Genomic DNA, 19,272 nt, shown 5'->3' on the forward strand with positions numbered 1-19,272 from the left:
CCTTGGATGTCACACGTTAACGTGGCTTTCTTGTATTACGTGCCATATCTCAGACGATGATAAATCCCGGAGGAACACGGAGTTCTTGTCCTTTCCACTGTTGCTGCTGCTCTTCTCTATGCCCCCAGTCAGCTTGAACGGTGGATCTAGGCTCTGGTTGTGAAGGGCACATCTCCTTCTTTTCTCTCCTAGTTCTCACTCACTCGGAGCATCACGTGAATCTGGGACTCTAGGGTCCATCTGGAGGTTAAGAAATGGAACCAGAGGAAAATCTTATGTAGGGAAACTTTTTGTGATGCGCACCCAGGGTGACCCGCAACTCATCCTCAGCAGCCAGATCCTCCCATTCTCTAGTTCCGTCCTCAAACGTTCCACCCATGCCTCAGACGGTAGAAACACAATCTTGCTCCTGTTTAGTGTCTCTCTGGTGCAGTATCATGGTGTTAATGGGACCGCGGGGGATGTCTTTGGCAAGTGAGAGCATCCATCCCATTTTCTGGCAGGGTTCTCTCCGCACCAGCCAAGAAGATTTTCCTTCTTCTCTTCCCTGCTGGGGGAGTGTAACAATCAAAACAGAAGTTGTCTGTTTTCCCCTCTCAGCAAGTCCTGTCCCCTAGGACCAACACCCAGACGGCTCCACACTGTTCTAGAATGTCATGGGAATGAAGTAAAATCTGTGAAAGACCTGCTGCCATCTTTCTTTTTTCCCATTTTGGAGTCAGGAAGGATGGTGGGGGAGTTGTCATCCTCCAAGCTGCATCAGAAGGAACGTCGACTTTTCATCAGGAGATTGAGATTGGCTCAGCCATTTCCAGAGGCGTGACTTAGGCAGGACCCTTAATTTCTCACAACCTCAGTTTTCTCATCTATAAAATGGGGCTAAAAACATATACACTGTCTCAGGTTGTTATAAGGACCTCATTAGAGCACATGTTTGAAAGCACTTTGTCAAGTATAAAGAGTGATGACTGTAAATTGGTAATTCGAAAGTAGGGCTTTAAAATTGAAAGGATATGTAGCTTTAAAAAAGCTTCCTGCTTCTGCCCAGGGCCGTGGCAGAGTGGTGGCAGCAGTGGTGACAGGGATATGTGTTGGAGATGGGAACAGTGATGGGGAAGCTGTCATGTGTGCTGTAATTCATTCAATAGAACTTATTGGGTTCCAGCCAGGGAGCACTTAAAAAAAATCGTTTACTGAATTATAATCCATGTTCATGTGGATTCCCAAATCTAAAAGTACAAAATGGTAGTCAGTAGAGTTTTTTTCTCCCACCTCTGACACCCATCCACCCAGTTCCCCCCTACCCTCCAAACAAGTAACCACTGTTAACAGTTTCTTGTGAACGTTCGATGAGTATTCTCATCCAACAAACAATTCAAACATGATTTATTGTTGTCTTTGACACCAGTGGCACTGCACTGTGCACACTTTGCTGTGCCCTGCTTTATTCATAAGTAGATCTTTAAAATCTTTCCATATCAATGCAGGTAAGTTGCTTTAAATTGCGGCATAGTATTCCATTGTATGAATGCCTCACTGTATATATTTAATCAAGTCCCCTGTCGATAGGTAGTTACGCTGTTTCCAATTCATTGATGTTACATAGAGCGCGGACATGTGTAACATTATACATACCTCATTTTGTGGGACTGTTGAGTCCAATCTTCTTTTTAAGATCTATTATTTACTTATTTATTTTATTTTATATATTTTTGGCTGCATCAGGTCTTAGTTGCGGCATGTAGATCTTCGTTGAGGCATGCGGGATCTTTTGTTATGGTGCGCGCGGGCTCTTCATTGTGGTGTGTGGCTCTGTAGTTGTGGCGCAAAGGTTCCAGAGTGCGTGGGCTTTCTAGTTTGCAGCACGTGGGCTCTAGTTGAGGCGCACGAGCTCAGTAGTTATGGCATTCGGGCTTAGTTGCTCCGTGGCATGTGGGATCTTAGTTCCCTGACCAGGGATTGAACCTGCATCCTCTCCATTGTAAAGCAGATTCTTTACCATTGGACCACCAGGGAAGTCCCAAGTCCAAACGTTAGCAAATATTTATTGAGTGCCTACCGTGAGGCAGCTGCTGTGTTAGATACTAGAGTTTCAGTATTGAGCAAAATAGAAAGTTCCTGATCTCATGAAGTTTATAGTCTTAGTGTTGATGGTGGACACAATCAAAAGACCACGTTAATGACTTTATAATTTAAAATGGAAATCAATGCTCCAAGGAAAAGAAAGGAAATTATCAGGGTGTCTGATCTAGACTTAGGGGTAAAGAAAGCCTTTTCCGCTGAATTGATAATGAGACTAAAATCTGATGGATGAGGAGGTATCTTAGTTAATGTTGGGGTAACTGGGAAATGAGAGCAATCCAGAGAGGGAGAAGAATCTGTGCAAAGGCTCTGTGGTAGCAGGGTCCATGGTGCCTTTGACGAAACCAAAGAAAGCTCCTGTGGCTGGAGGAAAGGGAGTGAGTGAGAAGAATGAGGCCAGAGCAGTAGGTGGGGTCAGACCATGCAGGGATTGATAGATCCTGGTGAGGATTGGGCTTTGTTCTACAGTAATGGGAAACCCTTGATGTTTTGAAAGCAAGGGGTGATGGGAACAAATTCACACACACACACACACACACACACACACACACACACACACACACACCAAAAAAAACCACCCAAAGTGGCAGGAGTAGGGAACTGGATAGGAGGGGATCCAGGTGATATAGTAAGAACAGGTAGTGGTTGTTAGAAAGCTACCAGATAGGTGTTGGACCAGGGTGGAGGCAATGGGGGTGGAGCGATGTAGGCAAACTTGAGAGAGATTTAGGAAATAAAATCAGTAGATGTTCATGACGGTTTGGATTTGGGTGGTACAAGAGGTGGGAGGGTCAAAGATAACTCCTGTGTTCCTGGCTGCCTGCATGCCAGGACTAACACTGATAAATGGGGATAGGACAGGTGTGGTAGGGAATTCATGAGTCTAGGGTTGGACATGTTGAGTTGAGGTGCCCTTGAGCCATCCATGTGAGATCTTGAATGGGTGGTTGTGTCTGTAACTTTGGAGCTTTGAGAAGAGCTCTGAGTAGAAGATATACCTTTGTGTCTGATCGATAACTAGGTGTCAGCTGAAACTGGACATGGATGAGACTTCCATGGGAGAGGGCTTAGAGTAAGAGCAGAAGCCCTAGGGCAGGACTGAGTGGTGTAGAATGCTAACACTGGTGGAGAAGGAGCGGTCAGACCGGTACGAGGAAAACTAGGAGAGTCAACGGCACAGAATGTCTCCGGAAGGATAAGTGATCGACAGAACCAAAAGCTGTTGAGAAGTCAAGTAAGATGAAGTCAAGTAACCACTCGACTTTGGTGGCAGAGGTGAGGACAGTTCCATAGAGTGAGGGAGGAGAATCTAGGTTGTGGGGTGTGAGGAGAGAGTGGGACAAGAGGATATGGAGATAGTGGGAGTGGGCAACGCCTTCAGGACGTTTGGCTGTGGAGGGTTGAATACAGATGAGGCTGCAGGCGAAGGCGGCAGAACAGCTGGGTGGGGGTGGGGGGCGGCCGTTGTATTTAAGGATGGCAGCCATCCAAAATAAATAAATAAAGATGGCAGCCATCCTGTTCAAAGCCTCTTGGTCCCTGTTTGCCTAGTCATCAGATGCTGTCTTCCCAAGTAGACTAAACTACTCGAGGGCAGGGATATCTGTTTTATTCACTATTGTATATTTGGTATGTTTTTATGGTGTCTTACACATTCGTTGAATGTATTATCTCTCATTCAGGGAGCTCTGAGGCCTTAGTAAGCAGAGGCCTCCTCTTTCTCCCTCTCTATTTCTATTTTCTAAATTACTATTTAAAATCCACATGTAGCAGAAGTTACTCTTTTTCATGTACCGTTATGTTTTGACAGATACACATGGTTGTATAATCACAACTACAACCACAATATAGAAAAGTTCCATCATTGCCAAAACCCTCCCCTGAGCTGCTGCCATATAGTCAGACCCTTCCCCAACCTCAACTCCTGGGAACCTCTGGTTGCTTCTCCAACTAGTTTTGCATTTTCCAGAAAGTCATGTGAATAGAATCATGTATGTTGCTTTTTTTTTTTTTTTAAGCTTGGCTTCTTTTATTTAGCACTTGAGATTTGTCTATGTTTTATGTATCTGTAGTTCACTCCTTTTTTATTGCTTAGGAATATTCTGCTATAGGGCTGTACCACAGTTTTATTCATCCATTCAGCAGTTAGAGATACTTAGGTTGTTTCCAGTTTTAGGCTACTGGAGCTGTTCTAAATAGAGATGTATGGTTTCTGTGTGAAAATAAATTTTTGTTTCTCTTGGATAAATACCTTGGATGGGTTTGCTGGACCATAAGGTAAGTGTATGTTTAAATTTATCAGAAAATGTGAAACTGTTTTCCGGGGTGAGTGTACCATTTTGCATTTGCATTAGCCCTGTATGAGATTTCCAGTTGTTCTGCATTCTCATCAGTACTAGGTATTGTCAGTTAAAAAAAAAAAAAAAGGATATTCTAATAGGTGTGTGGTGCTATCTCATTGTGGGTTTAAAAAAAATTCTACATATAAGTGAGACCAAACAGTATTTGTCTTTTTCTGACTTATCTCACTAAACATGATGCTCTCAAGGTCCATCTGTATTGTCACAAGTGGCAGGATTTCCTTCTTTCTCATGGCTGAATAATATTCCATTTTATGTGTATATACCACATGTATCTTCATGCACTTGCTGATGGACACAGGTTGTTTCCATGTCTTGGCTATTGTGATTAATGATTCAATGAACATGGTACTGATTTCTTAAAGGTGCTGATTTCATTTTCTTTGTGTATATACTCAGAATAGAGTTTGCTGGATGGTAGTTCTATTTTTCATTTTTTGAGGACCCTCCATTTGGACTGTTGCCCATAATGACTGCATCAATTTACCTTCCCACCAACAGTGTACAAGTGTTCCCTTTTCTCTATATCCTTGCTCACACATGTTATCTTTCATTTTTTGGACACTAGCCATCGTGACAGGCATGAGGTGATATCCCGTTATGCCTTTGGTTTGCATTTCCCTGATGATTAGTTGGCCATTTGTATGTCTGTTCAATTCCTTCATCCATTTTTAAATCAGGTTGTTTGCTATTTACTTGTATGAGTTCCTTGTATATTTTGCACCAGATAGATGGTTTGCAAATTATTTTCTCCCAATCCATAGGTTGCCCTTTCATTTTATTGATTCCTTTGTTGTACAGAAGCTTTTTATTTTGATACAATCCAATTTATCAATTTTTGCTTTTGTTGCCTGTGCTTTTGGGGTCCTATCTAGAAAATTATGGCCCACACCAATGTCAAGATTTTTTTTCTAGTTTCAGGTCTTACCTTTAAGTCTTTATGTTGAGTTAATTTTTGTATATGGTGTGAGATAAGGGTCCAATTTCATTCATCTGCATGTGAATCCAGTTTTCCCAACACACTGTATCTTTTTAAAATAAACTTATTTGTTTATTTTTGGCTACACTGGGTCTTCGTTGTGGCATGCGGGCCCTCTCTAGTTGAGGCGAGCGGGGGCTACTCTTTGTTGTGGTGCGCGGGCTTTTCATTATGGTGGCTTCTCTTGTTGCGGAGCACAGGCTCTAGGCACGTGGGCTTTAGTAGTTGTGGTGCATGGGCTCAGTAGTTGTGGTTCGCAGGCTCTAGAGCGCAGGCTCAGTAGTTATGGTGCACGGGCTTAGTTGCTCCGCAGCACATGCAATCTTCCTGAACCAGGGCTTGAACCCATGTCTCCTGCATTGGCAGGCAGATTCTTAACCACTGCGCCACCAGGGAAGCCCCACAATGTATTAAAGAAACTATTCTTCCCCCTTGTGTGTCCTTGGCATCTTTCCTGAAGACTAGTTGACTGTACATGTGTGGATTTCTTTCTGGGCTCTCAATTCTATTCCACTGGTCTGTTTTTATGCCTGTATCATACTGTTTTAATTACTGTAGCTTTGTAATATGATTTGAAATCAGCAACCATGATGCCTCCAGCTTGTTCTTTTTTCAAGATGGCTTTGACTATTCAAGATCTTTTGTAGTTCTACACAAATTTTAGAATTGTTTTTTCCATTTCTGTGAAAAATGCCATTGAAATTTTGATAATGATGGCTTTGAATCTCTACATCACTTTGGGTAATATGGGCATTTTAGCAATATTAATTCTTCCAATCCATGAATATGGGATACCTCTCTATTGATTTTTTTTGTCTTTCTGTCATCAATCTTATAAAGTTTTCAGTGCATAGATCTTTCACTTCCTTGGTTAAATTTATTCCTAGGTATTTTGTTCGTTTTGGTGCTATCATATATAGGATTGTTTTCCTCATTTCCTTTTCAGATTGTTGTTGGTGTAAAGAAATACAACTGCTTTTTTTGGCATATGTTGATTTTGTATCCTGCAACTTTACTGGATTCATATATTCTAATTCTTGTGTGTGTGGAGTCTTCAGGGTTTTCTACATATAGAATCATGACATCTGCAAACAGAGATAATTTTACTTCCTTTGTTTCAATTTAGATGCCTTTTATGTCTTTTCTTGCTAGTACTTCCAGCATTATGTTTAATAGAATTGGCAAGAGTAGGAAAAGCTTTACATTTTCCCCATTGATTATGATGTTAGCCATGGGCTTTTCATAAATGGCCTGTATTGCGTTGTATAAATTTCTTTTATACTTATTTTATTGAGAGTTTTTGTCATGAATGGATGTTAAACTTTGTCAAGTGCTTTTTCTGCTTACTGAGATGATCATGTGTTTCAAATTGTTCATTTTGTTAATGTGCTGTATTACCTTGATTTGCATATGTTAAACCAACCTTCCATCCCAGGGATAAATATCATTTGGTTGTGGTGTATAAACTTTTTGATACATTGTTGATTTCAGTGTGCTAGTATTTTATTGAAGATTTTTGCATCTACGTGCATCAGAGATATTGGTCAGTAGTTTTCTATTCTTGCAGTGTCTTTGTCTAGCTATGATATAAGGTGAGGCTGCTGTCATAAAATGAGTTTGGAAGTATTCCCTCTCCTATTTTTTGGATGAGTTTAAGAAGGATTGGTGTTAATTCTTCTTTGAATGTTGGTAGAATTCAGCTTTGAATCCATTTGGTCCTAGGCTCTTTGCTTTTGGGAGTCTTTTTATTACTGTTTGAATCTCCTTATTTGTTACTGGTGTGTTTAATTTTTCTGTTTCTTCTTGTTTCAGTATTGACAGGTTGTATGTTTCTCAGAATTTATCTATTTCTTTTAGGTTTTCCAATTTGTTCACATAATTGTTCATAAATAGTCCCTAATGATCATTCTTACTTCTGAGGTATCTACTGTAATGTTGCTTTCATTTCTGTATTTATTTCAGTCTCCTCTCTTTCCTTCTTAGTTTAGGTAAGGGTTTATTGATTTTATTTATTTCTTTCAAAAAATCAACTTTTAGTTCTTTTCTGTTATTTTCTAGTCTCTATTTGATTTATTTCTTCTCTGTTCTTTATTATTTTCTTCCTCTGATAACTTTGGGTTTAGTTCTTCTGTAGTTCCTTGAGGTGTAAATTTAGGTTCTTTATTAGAGATCTTCTTTTATAATATAGGCATTTATCACTATAAACTTTTCTCTTAGTACTGCTTTTACTGCATCCCATAAGTTTTGGTATGTTGTGTTTTCATTTTCATTTGTTTCAAGATTTAAAAAAATTCCCTTTTGATCCATTGGTTATTCAAGTGTGTGTTGTTTAATTTCGGTGTATTTGTGAATTTCCCTCTTTTCCTTCTATTATTGATTATTCCATTGTGTTCAGAAAAGACTCTTGGTATACTTTTAATCTTTTTAAATTTGTTAACACTTGTTTGTTACTTAACATGTGGTGTAACATGTGATATATCCTGGAGCATATCTGTGTGCGCTTGAAAAGGATGTGTACTCTCCTGCTGTTGGGTGAAAAGTTTTCTATATGTCTGTTAGGTCCTTTTGGTCTATACTGTTGTTCAAGTCCACTCTTAATTGATTCTGCATCTAAATGTTACCTCCATTATGAAAGTGGGATACTGAAATCTTCTACTATTATTGTATTCTATCACTTTCTCCTTTGGATTTGTCAATATTTTATATACTTAGGTGTTCTCACATTGAGTGCATATATATTTACAATTATTATATCTTCCTATTGAACTGACCACTTTATGATTATGTACTGACCTTTATCTCTAGAGACAGTTTTTAAAACCTACTTTGTCTGATATTAGGATAGTCACTCCTACTTTCTTTTGGTTATCTTTCACATGGAATATCCTTTTCCATTCCTTCACCTTCAGTCAATGTGCCTTTGAATCTAAAGTGAGTTTCTTCTAGATACAATACAATTGTTTCTTTTCTTAAAAATAAATTTATTTTTTTATTTTTGGCTGTGTTGGGTCTTCATTGCTGCATGCAGGCTTTCTCTCGTTGCGGCGAGCGGGGGTTACTCTTCGTTGAGGTGCGTGGGCTTCTCATTGCGATGGCTTCTCTTGTTGCGGAGCATGGGATTTAGGTGCACGGGCTTCAGCAGTTGTGGTGTGAGGGCTCTGTAGTTGTGGCTTGCGAGAGCTAGAGCACAGGCTCAGTAGTTGTGGCACACGGGCTTAGTTGTCTGCAGCATTGGGATCTTCCTGGAACAGGGCTTGAACCCGTATCCCCTGCATTGGCAGGCGGATTCTCAACCACTGCGCCACCAAGGAAGTCCCAATACAATTATATCTTAATTTTTGTATGTATTTGGCTATCCCATGTCTTCTTATTGGGGAGTTTAGTCCATTTACATTTAAAGTGATTATTGATAAGGATTTACTATTGGCATTTTGTTCACTGTTTTTTGTTTGTCTTATAGTTCCTTTTCCCATGTTTTTCTCTCTTGCTGTCTTCAGTGTTTTGTGCTGTGTTTTATTTTGTATGGATAGGTTTTGATTCCTTTGTCTTTTTTTAAACATCTTTATTGGAGTATAATTGCTTTACAATGGTGTGTTAGTTTCTGCTGTATAACAAAGTGAATCAGCTACACATATACATACATTCCCATATCTCCTCCCTCTTGCGTCTCCCTCCTACCCTCCCTATCCCACCCCTCTAGGTGGACACAAAGCACCGAGCTGATCTCCCGGTGCTATGCGGCTGCTTCCCACTAGCTATCTGTTTTACATTTGGTAGTGTATATATGTGAATGCCACTCTCTCACTGCATCCCAGTTTACCCGTCCTTGCCCTGTATCCTCAGGTCCATTCTCTGTGTCTGCGTCTTTATTCCTGTCCTGCCCCTAGGTTCTTCAGAACCCTTTTTTTTTTTTTTTTTAGATTCCATATATATGTGTTAGCATAGGTTATTTGTTTTTCTCTTTCTGACTTGCTTCACTCTGTATGACAGTCTCTAGGTCCATCCACCTCACTACAAATAACTCAGTTTCATTTCCTTTCATGGCTGAGTAATACTCCATTGTATATATGTGCCACATCTTCTTTATCCATTCATCTGTTGATGGACACTTAGGTTGCTTCCCTGTCTTGGCTACTGTAAATAGAGCTGCAGTGAACATTGTAGTACATGACTCTTTTTGAATTACAGTTTTCTCAGGGTATATGCCCAGTAGTGGGATTGCTGGGTTGTATGGTAGTTCCATTTTTAGTTTTTTGAGGAACCTCCATACTGTTCTCCATAGTGGCTGTATCAGTCTACATTCCCACCAACAGTGCAAGAAGGTTCCCTTTTCTCCACACTCTCTCCAGCATTTACTGTTTGTAGATTTTTTGATGATGGCCATTCTGACCCGTGTGAGGTGATACCTCATTGTAGTTTTGGTTTGCATTTCTCTAATGATTAGTGATGTTGAGCATCCTTTCATGTGTTTGTTGGCAATCTGTATATCTTCTTTGGAGAAATGTCTGTTTAGGCCTTCTGCCCATTTTTGGATTGTTTGTTTTTTTGATATTGAGCTGCATGAGCTGCTTGTAAATTTTGGAGATTAATCCTTTGTCAGTTGCTTCATTTCCAAATATTTTCTCCCATTCTGAGGGTTGTCTTTTCGTCTTACTTATGGTTTACTTTGCTGTGCAAAAGCTTTTAAGTTTCATTAGGTCCCATTTGTTTATTTTTCTTTTTATTTCCATTTCTCTAAGAGGTGAGTCAAAAAGGGTCTTGCGGGCTTCCCTGGTGGCGCAGTGGTTGAGAGTCCGCCTGCCGTTGCAGGGGACACGGGTTCGTGCCCCAGTCTGGGAAGATCCCACATGCTGCAGAGTGGCTGGGCCCATGAGCCATGGCCGCTGAGCCTGCGCGTCTGGAGCCTGTGCTCCGCAACGGGAGAGGCCACAATAGTGAGAGGCCCGCGTAATGCAAAAAAAAAAAAAAAAAAGGGTCTTCCTGTGATTTATGTCATAGAGTGTTCTGCCTATGTTTTCCTCTAAGAGTTTTAGAGTGTCTGGCCTTACATTTAGGTCTTTAATCCATTTTGAGTTTACTTTTGTGTATGGTGTTAGGGAGTGTTCTAATTTCATTCTTTTACATGTAGCTGTCCAGTTTTCCCAGCACCACTTATTGAAGAGGCTGTCTTTTCTCCATTATATTCTTGACTCTTTTATCAAAGATAAGGTGACCATATGTGTGTGGGTTTATCTCTGAGCTTTCTATCCTGTTCCATTGATCTATATTTCTGTATTTGTGCCAGTACCATACTGTCTTGATTACTGTAGCTTTGTAGTCTAGTCTGAAGTCAGGGAGCCTGATTCCTCCAGCTCTGTTTTTCTTTCTGAAGATTGCTTTGGCTATTCGGGGTCTTTTGTGTTTCCATACACATTGTGCAGTCTCTTTGTTCTAGTTCTGTAAAAAATGCCATTGGTAGTTTGATAGAGATTGCATTGAATCTGTAGATTGCTTTTGGTAGTATAGTCATTTTCACACTGTTGATTCTTCCAGTTCAAGAACATGGTATATCTCTCCATCTGTTTGTATCATCTTTAATTTCTTTCCTCAGTGTCTTATAGTTTTCTGCATACAGGTCTTTTGTCTCCTTAGGTAGGTTTATTCCTGGGTATTTTATTCCTTTTGTTGCAGTGATAAATGGGAGTCTTTCCTTAATTTTTCTTTCAGATCTTTCATCATTAGTGTATAGGAATGCAAAGGATTTCTGTGCATTAATTTTGTATCCTGCTACTTTACGAGATTCATTGATTAGCTTCAGTAGTTTTCTGGTAGCATCTTTAGGATTCTCTATGTATAGTATCATGTCATCTGCAAACAGTGACAGTTTTACTTCTTCTTTTCTGATTTGGATTCCTTTTATTTCTTTTTCTTCTCCAATTGCTGTGGCTAAAACTTCCAAAACTATGTTGAATAATAGTAGTGAGAGTGGGCAACCTTGTCTTTTTCCTGATCTTAGTGGAAATGTCTTTCTTTTTTCTTTTGTATAACTTCTATACATATTTTCTTTGTGGTTACTAAGGGCTTAAGTAATATATCGTGTATCGAATAGTTATGACATTCTGTTTTAAGCTGACAACTACTTTACTTCACTTGCATACAAGAAATCTTGTCTTTTCCCTCTCCTCCCCACCACATTATATATTCTTGATGTCACAGTTTACTTTGACCTTTATATATTTGTTAACATTCAGTTTTAGTTGTTTCTAATACTTTTGTCTTTTATAGTATATAGTAATATAATATTGTTTTGTCTCTATATTTACCTTTATCAACTAGTTTCACACTTTCTTACGCTCTCATATTTCTAATTAGTGTCTTTCATTTCAACTTGAACTACCTTTAGCATGTCTTATAAAGCAGGTGGTAAAGTTTCTTAGCCTTTGTCTGAGGAAGTCTTTATCTCTCCTTTGTTTTTTCATTGGAGTATAATTGCTTTACAATTTTGTGTTATTTTCTGCTGTACAAGGAAGTGAATCAGCTATAAGTATACCTATATCCCCTCCCTCTCGGACCTCCCTCCCACTCCCTCCATCCCACCCAGTTAGCTTGTCATAGAGTGCCGAGCTGAGCTTCCTGTGCTTTATAGCTTGTTCCCACTAGCTATCTGTTTTATGCATGATAGTGTATATATGTCAATCCTAATCTTTCGGTTCGTCTCACCCTCCCCTTCTCCCACTGTCTCCACATGTCCGTTCTGTACGTCTGTGTCTCTGTTCTTGCCCTGCAAATAGGTTCATCTCTACCACTTTTCTAGATGCCACATATATGTGTTAATGTACAATATTTGTTTTTCTCTTTCTGGCTTACTTCACTCTGTATGACAGTCTCTAAGTCCATCCACATCTCTACAAATGACCCAATTTCATTCCTTTTTATGGCTGAGTAATATTCCATTGTGTATATGTACTACATCTTCTTTATCCATTCATCTGTCGATGGACATTTAGGTTGTTTCTATGTCCTGGCTATTGTAAATAGTGCTGCAATGAACATTGGGGTACATGTGACCTTTTGAATTATGGTTTTCTCAGGGTATATGCCCAGTAGTGGGATTGCTGGGTCGTATGGTAGTTCTTTTTTTAGGGAACCTCCATACTGTTCTCCACAGTGGCTATATCAATTACATTCCCTTTGTTCCCCTCTCCGCCCCTTTTTTCCCCTTTGTTTTTGAAGGACAATTTTGACAGAATAGTGTTCTTGGTTGGCAATTCTTTTTCTTTCAATATTTTAAATATATATATCATTCTACTCCTTTTGCCTGGCAAGATTTATGATGAAAAATCCTCTGATAGTCTTATTGGAGTGGGTATGGGGTTCCCTTCTATGTAACTAGTTGCTTTTCTCTTGCTGCTTTCAAAACTCTTTGTCTTTAACTTTTGAGCCACCCTTATATTCTCATGATAAATCCCATTTTTTATATATTGATGGATTTAATCTGCTAATATTTTGTTGAGGATTTTATACATGTATGTTCATGAGGAATATTGGCCTGTAGTTTTCTTATAATAAAAAAAGGAGCATCAGGATAATATTGGCCTCACAAAATGAGTTGGGAAGTATTCTTTCCTCTTCTGTTTTTTGGATGAGATTGTGTAGAATTGGTATTTTTTTCCATTAAATGTTTGTATATTAGCTTTCTATGGAAAACAGTATACCACATAATGGGTAGCTTAAACAACGGAAATTTATTCTCTCTCAGTTCTGGAGGCCAGCATTCCGAGATCCGTGTGCTGGCAGGGTTGGGTTCCTCTGAGGTGTCTGTGGCTTGCACATGGCCTCCCTCTTGCTGCCTATCCACAGGATCCCCGCTCTGTGTGTCAGCATCCTTAGTGGCTCTCCATTTGTCCTAATCTCCCCTTCTTATAAGGACACCAGTCAGGTTGGATTAGGGCCCACCCTAACAGGCTGATTTTAACTTAATGACTGCTTTAAAGGCCCTGTCTCCAAATACAGTCACATTCTGGGGTACTGGGGTTAGGGCTTCAACATATGAATTTTGGAGGGACACAATTCAGTCCATAACAGTTTCGTAAAGTTTATCAGTAAATAATCTGTGCCTGGAGTCTTCTTTTGTTGGATGGTTTTAAACTACTCATTCAATTTCTTTAATAGATAGGACTCTTTAGGGTGTCTGTTCTTCTTGTGCCACCGCGGCAATGCAGATCTGAGACTGGGGTTGGTGTAGTGCAAGGCCGGGTGAGGAAAGAAAAGAAAAAGAGAAGAAAACCAGGGATTTCCCCCTTACTGTGTAGTACACTGGGGCTCCTTTACTTGATGTTCTAGATAGAAATAGGAGATTTCTCCTAGAGTTTTTGCTGCATAGTTCAATGATTCTGCCCCCTCTGCAACTAGAGGTCCCATAGCCTCTAGTTGTTTAGTTTTCAGAGTCTTCAGGTAGTTGCTTTGTGTATTATGTGCAGAGATTTTGACATCAGTAGGACTCATAGGCTACATGCAGTTTCCTTCATCTTGACTGCTACTGGAAGCTGATGTTCCTATTTGACTGGGCCCATCAAGAACATCTGGTCAATCTTGCATAGGACATACTGCAGGGGGGGAAAGAACAGTATTTATTTCTTGATGATCAAAAGCAAATAGGAATGGGAAAGAGGATCTGTCGTTTTTTTTTTAAACATCTTTATTGGAGTATAATTGCTTTACAATGGTGTATTAGTTTCTGCTTTATAACAAAGTGAATCAGCTATACATATACATGTGTTCCCATATCTCTTCCCTCTTGCGTCTCCCTCCCTCCCACCCTCCCTATCCCACCCCTCTAGGTGGTCACAAAGCACCGAGCTGAACTCCGTGTGCTATGCGGCTGCTTTCCACTAGCTATCTATTTTACGTTTGGTAGTGTATATATGTCCATGCTACTCTCTGGATCTGTAGTTTTTAAAGTGAAATTCGAGCCCAAATGGGTCAAGAAAATCGTAATTCAGTTCATCCAAATCTTTCATAAAGCTCTAGAAGTATTTGATTTAAAATGTCCCTGGAACTTTGCTTAGGCAGTCTAGGTTACCACACTATTTGTTCAAGAACAAAGATATCCCTTAGGGATGGAGGAGTATAACGTCAGTTTAACAAGTATTTGTGACTTGTTAAGTGTAAGTTAAGTACTTTTTCTGTATTTAGTCTTCTTTGATACCTCATCAAAACTCAAAAAGTGATAGTTTCTTAAAAGTTAGTTACAGTGCAGAATCAGAAACCTTATCAATGAACTTTTTGTATTCCTACATGAAAATCCAATAGTCTTTCTTGCGCTTTGAATGGATTTTTTTAATCCATGCATGATTTTTGTAACATGATGAATTGACCATGTGAAAAATACTCGTTCAGAGTTATACAGATGTTGAAAACATTGAGACTTTTAATTATACAATATTAAAAAACCCTTTTCATCAGTATCACCATTGATCTCATCAGGAAAGTCTTGAAGCAATGGAAAAATGTCAAGCATGCAGTGGCAAGTTTTCTGAAATTCTAATTTTTGCTTGAAAGCTCAAATTTTATCAGTGGCAGCAAATACTGCTAGTTTTCCTTGAAGTGAGAGGCTTATTTGTTCATTTTCAAGAAAATGTCTATCAAATACTCAAATCCATAGTTTTTCTGTCATTCATCCTTTCAAGTAAAAATAGTCTTTCACAAAGAAAGCCACTAGTTCAACTCAGAACTCAGTCACCTAAGTACTCTTCCTTGAGACAACCACTGTACTTTGATAAGCAGCAGAAGTGCTTTCTGTGTTTCTGAATTTCTTCAGAATATTAAAAACGTGTGTACTCAAGGGCCAGGATTTAATTAATGGTTTTTACTGCTTCATCAAGGACGTTCTCTTTTTTTTTTTTTTTTTAAGACTTTCTGATGTGGACCATTTTTAAAGTCTTTATTGAATTTGTTACAATATTGCTTCTGTTTTATGGTTTTTTTTTTGTTTTTTTTTGTTTTTTTTTTTTTGTGGTATGCGGGCTTCTCACTGCCGTGGCCTCTCCCACTGCGGAGCACAGGCTCCGGACACACAGGCCCAGCAGCCACGGCTCAAAGGCCCAGCCGCTCCGCGGCATGTGGGATCCTCCCAGACCGGGGCATGAACCCACGTCCCCTGCATCGGCAGGCGGACTCTCAACCACCGCGCCACAAGGGAAGCCCTGTTTTATGTTTTGGTTTTTTGGCCCTGAGGCATGTGGGATCTTGGCTCTGCGACCAGGGATCAAATCTTCCCCTGCATTGAAAGGTGAAGTCTTAACCACTGGACCGCCAGGGAAGTCCCATCATCAAGGACATTCTTAAACTGCCTTTTTCTTTTCTGCCCACACAAGGCACTGAAAAATATAATGCCTCTTCGTGTCATTTGGTCTGCTGCCTTGATTTGCACTAGGTGCCAGCAGTTTTACTCACCTTTGCTTTTGCACCAACAGTGCAAATGTCAGCACAGTGAACAAGACATCTTAGTATTGTTCTGAAAATAGTTTTGATTTCATGGGCTCCCCTGAAGGATCTCTGGATCCCCCAGGAATCTGCAGACTTGGAGAACCACTGCTCTAGACCAGCTAGGTGAATGGCAAACTAGGAGGTGTTACCTGAACTGAGTGTGGATGGGGGACACTTCACATTCTGAGCTGGGAAGGGGGGATGTGTGACCTCGCAAAGGGGCCCAGAATTTCAGAAGGCCTGGAGTCAACATGGAGCTTGGAATGGTTTCAGCATTTCAGCTTGGAATGGGCTTCTGGCAGTGAGAGTAGTGGGAGTTGCATAGACCAGATTGTGGAGGGTGATGGATACCTATGAGAAGAATTCAGGGCCTGGGATTCAGCAGATGTGGATTCTAATATGGTCTGTGCCCACTGACTAATGTTAATCTTGGGCAAATCCATTTACTTTGATGGATGTTTATGCTTAACACGTAATTAATATATGCTCAATAGGTATCTTGTTCATTGAAATTAAATAATTTCATCTCTGGAAAACGAAGGGGTTATATTTTATTTCTCTGAGGGTTCTGTAAACACTGAACGTGATTCTGTTCTTATCACAGTGGAGTCAGTTGAAACTCAGACAAACTGAGGAATGTGGGTGGACAGTGATGGAGCCGGAAGTGGGATCAGGGTCTCCCGGCTTCAAGTTCATGCTATTTATGTTCTCCATCCTGCCTGCTCCGTGGTCTCCTGCCTCCCAAAACTGAGAGATTTTCTTCTCATAGACTGTTACTTCCCTGACGCACTTCCTACTTGCTATCCTTCCTTTATGCAGCTGGTCTGGTTTTGTCCTTTGATTATGCCGTTAGTGCACACTTTTTTGTGTGTGTGTGTGTGACACTTATCACAAATACAATGGTTTATGAAAATACTGGTTCACTATTCATGTCCCCCAACCGGGGTATAAACTCCTTTTTACTGGTTGTTGTATTCCCAGGACCTAGCATGGTTCCCTCACATGGTAGGCATGGGTACCAAAATACAGAAGAGGGTTGTAGGGCTTCCCTGGTGGCGCAGTGGTTGAGAGTCAGCCTGCCGATGCAGGGGACGCGGGTTCGTGCCCCGGTCCTGGAAGATCCCACATGCCGCGGAGCGGCTGGGCCCGTGAGCCATGGCCGCTGAGCCTGCGCGTCCGGAGCTTGTGCTCCGCAATGGGTGAGGCCACAGCAGTGAGAGGCCCACGTACCGCAAAAAAGAAAAAGAAGAAGAGGGTTGTAAAGTATCACATGAGTGGTGTAGGCAGTAAAAGCTTTAGGAAGTCAGAGAAAGGGGAGATCAATGGGGCTTGAGTATCCCAGGAAGATTTCAGAGAAGAGAGGGGGCTTGATCTGGACCTTGTAAGATGATCTGTAATACAGTTGACCCTTGAATGACACAGGTTTGAACTGCACGGGTCCATTTATATGCAGATATTCTTCAGTAGTAAATACAGTACTACACGGTCCATGGTTAGTTGAGTCTGAGGATGCACAGGGCCAACTATGTTATACGTGGATTAACCCCCGTGTTGTTCAAGGGTCAGCGGTTTACTGTTTTCAAAGTACTTTTTGTGATATCAAGGGTCATGCTATTTACTTATCCTCTAGTTGAATGTTAGTAACTTTTAGATTGCCATTAATAGGTCATTCATTGGCCAGGTAGAACCAGAACTGTGAAGGAGGTAGGGTGGTGGTCTTTTTCATTCATTCATTCATTCAGACCTTCACTGTACACATATTTATTGAATACCTGCTATATGTCAGGCACTGGGAATACAAAAGAAAAAAAAGAGAAAAGAGTTCCCTGCCCTCCTAGAGCTTACACTGTAGTGGGATGAGGGAGAGACAATCAATACATCAGTCAATAAGAAACATGTCAGTTAATGATGTTTGGCAAAGAATTAAAAGAGGGTGGTAAATGACAAAGAGGAATTAGCAACTACTTTAGGCTGAGGGGGTGACAGCTACACTGAAGTCTGAATGACAGGGCAAGCTGTACAAAGGTCAGGTGGCAAAACATTCCAGGCAGGAGAAGAAGCCAGTGCCGCTGTGCAAGACCCTGCTAGGCATGCTTGAGGGATGGAAAGGTGTGAAGGGAGCATTGTTGGTGGGGACGAATGGAATGAGATGAGTCTAGAGAGGTGAGCAGGACCCGGACCATTTAGAGCTTTCTAAGCAAGGTCAAGTTTAGATCTTTGTGCTTCGGGGAGCTGTTGAGTGGAGTGATGTGCTCTGAGTGATGGAGGCAGGGTCTAGGGAACAGCGGTGGTGCTAGAGAGGTATGGCTGGATTCAGGATATGTTTGGAAGTGGGGCTTTTCCTGTGTTCCTCCAATTGTTCCCTGATCACAGTCTGCTCTTCTATCCCCACTTTTTAAGGCTTTTCCTTTTTCCTCTTCATATAGGGCCTCAGCCACCCCAAGGTGTTGGCTAAGTACCATATTTTGGGTTGCAAAAGTTACACTTCATTTTGGGAATATTTGCATCTTAATTTACTAATAATTTGCCCTTTTTTTCATTTTTAACAGTTTTTAATGAAAGTTGTATTCAAGATTACTGTATTCCTGCATCTTCTCAATTGTTTCTTCCTTATATTTGCCCTTTTCCTTTCCTACTTGGTGAGATTTGGCTTTATGTTCGAGGATCTTTTTGCGGTCTTCCTCCAGTTTTAGTCTGGTGATAACCACCTGGCTGGGGTGAATGCCCACATGCGCAGTCGTGCTGTTAGCGTTCTCCCACTGCACTCGTTCAACGTAGATGACATATTTCTTCCTGTAAACCTGACTACTTTGCCAATTTGCTGCCCTCTGTAGTGCCCTTGTACAACATGAACTTCATCATCCTTTCGGACGGGCATGGATCGGACATTGTACCTCTGTCTCAGCTCTTTAGAAACGGGAAGACATAATCTTCCTGCGAATGTGGGAAGGCGCATTGAAATGCCTTTTCCTGTTCTCGCTTGGGTCAGAAGTCACAAAGGGATTGCACTTCATTTTGGCCGCTGGTGCTTCAGCAGTGGCCGCAAAAGGGAAGAGAGCAGTAATTTTTAAAAACAAAGTTTAAAGTGGCAATTTGCATCTCGTTAAGGTTTTAGGATGAGTCTTGGTTTCTAACTCTGACTCAGTACCAGTTGTGATTTTGTATATCACTTAGCCACTCTGAACTAAGTTTCCTTATCCGTAAAATGGATCAGATTATACCTCCTATGCATCAGTCATAGCCCTGTAATAAAAAGCAACTGAGGGGCTTCCCTGGTGGCGCAGTGGTTGAGAGTCCGCCTGCCGATGCAGGGGACGCGGGTTCGTGCCCTGGTCTGGGAAGATCCCACATGCCGCAGACTGGCTGGGTCCGTGAGCCATGGCC

At 40.8% G+C, this 19,272-nt stretch overlaps 1 protein-coding gene and 1 pseudogene across 1 annotated transcript in view; one reads left to right on the forward strand and one right to left on the reverse strand.

The window, feature by feature from the left end:
* CCDC3 (coiled-coil domain containing 3) overlaps positions 1-19,272 on the forward strand; it is a 102,453-nt gene that overhangs the window by 7,331 nt on the left and 75,850 nt on the right. The window lies entirely within an intron of this gene.
* LOC105748288 (60S ribosomal protein L26-like) lies at positions 18,441-18,902 on the reverse strand (annotated as a pseudogene).

The sequence above is a fragment of the Orcinus orca genome, chromosome 2, assembly GCF_937001465.1.
Source record: "Orcinus orca chromosome 2, mOrcOrc1.1, whole genome shotgun sequence".
Classification (NCBI taxonomy): Eukaryota; Metazoa; Chordata; class Mammalia; order Artiodactyla; family Delphinidae; genus Orcinus; species Orcinus orca.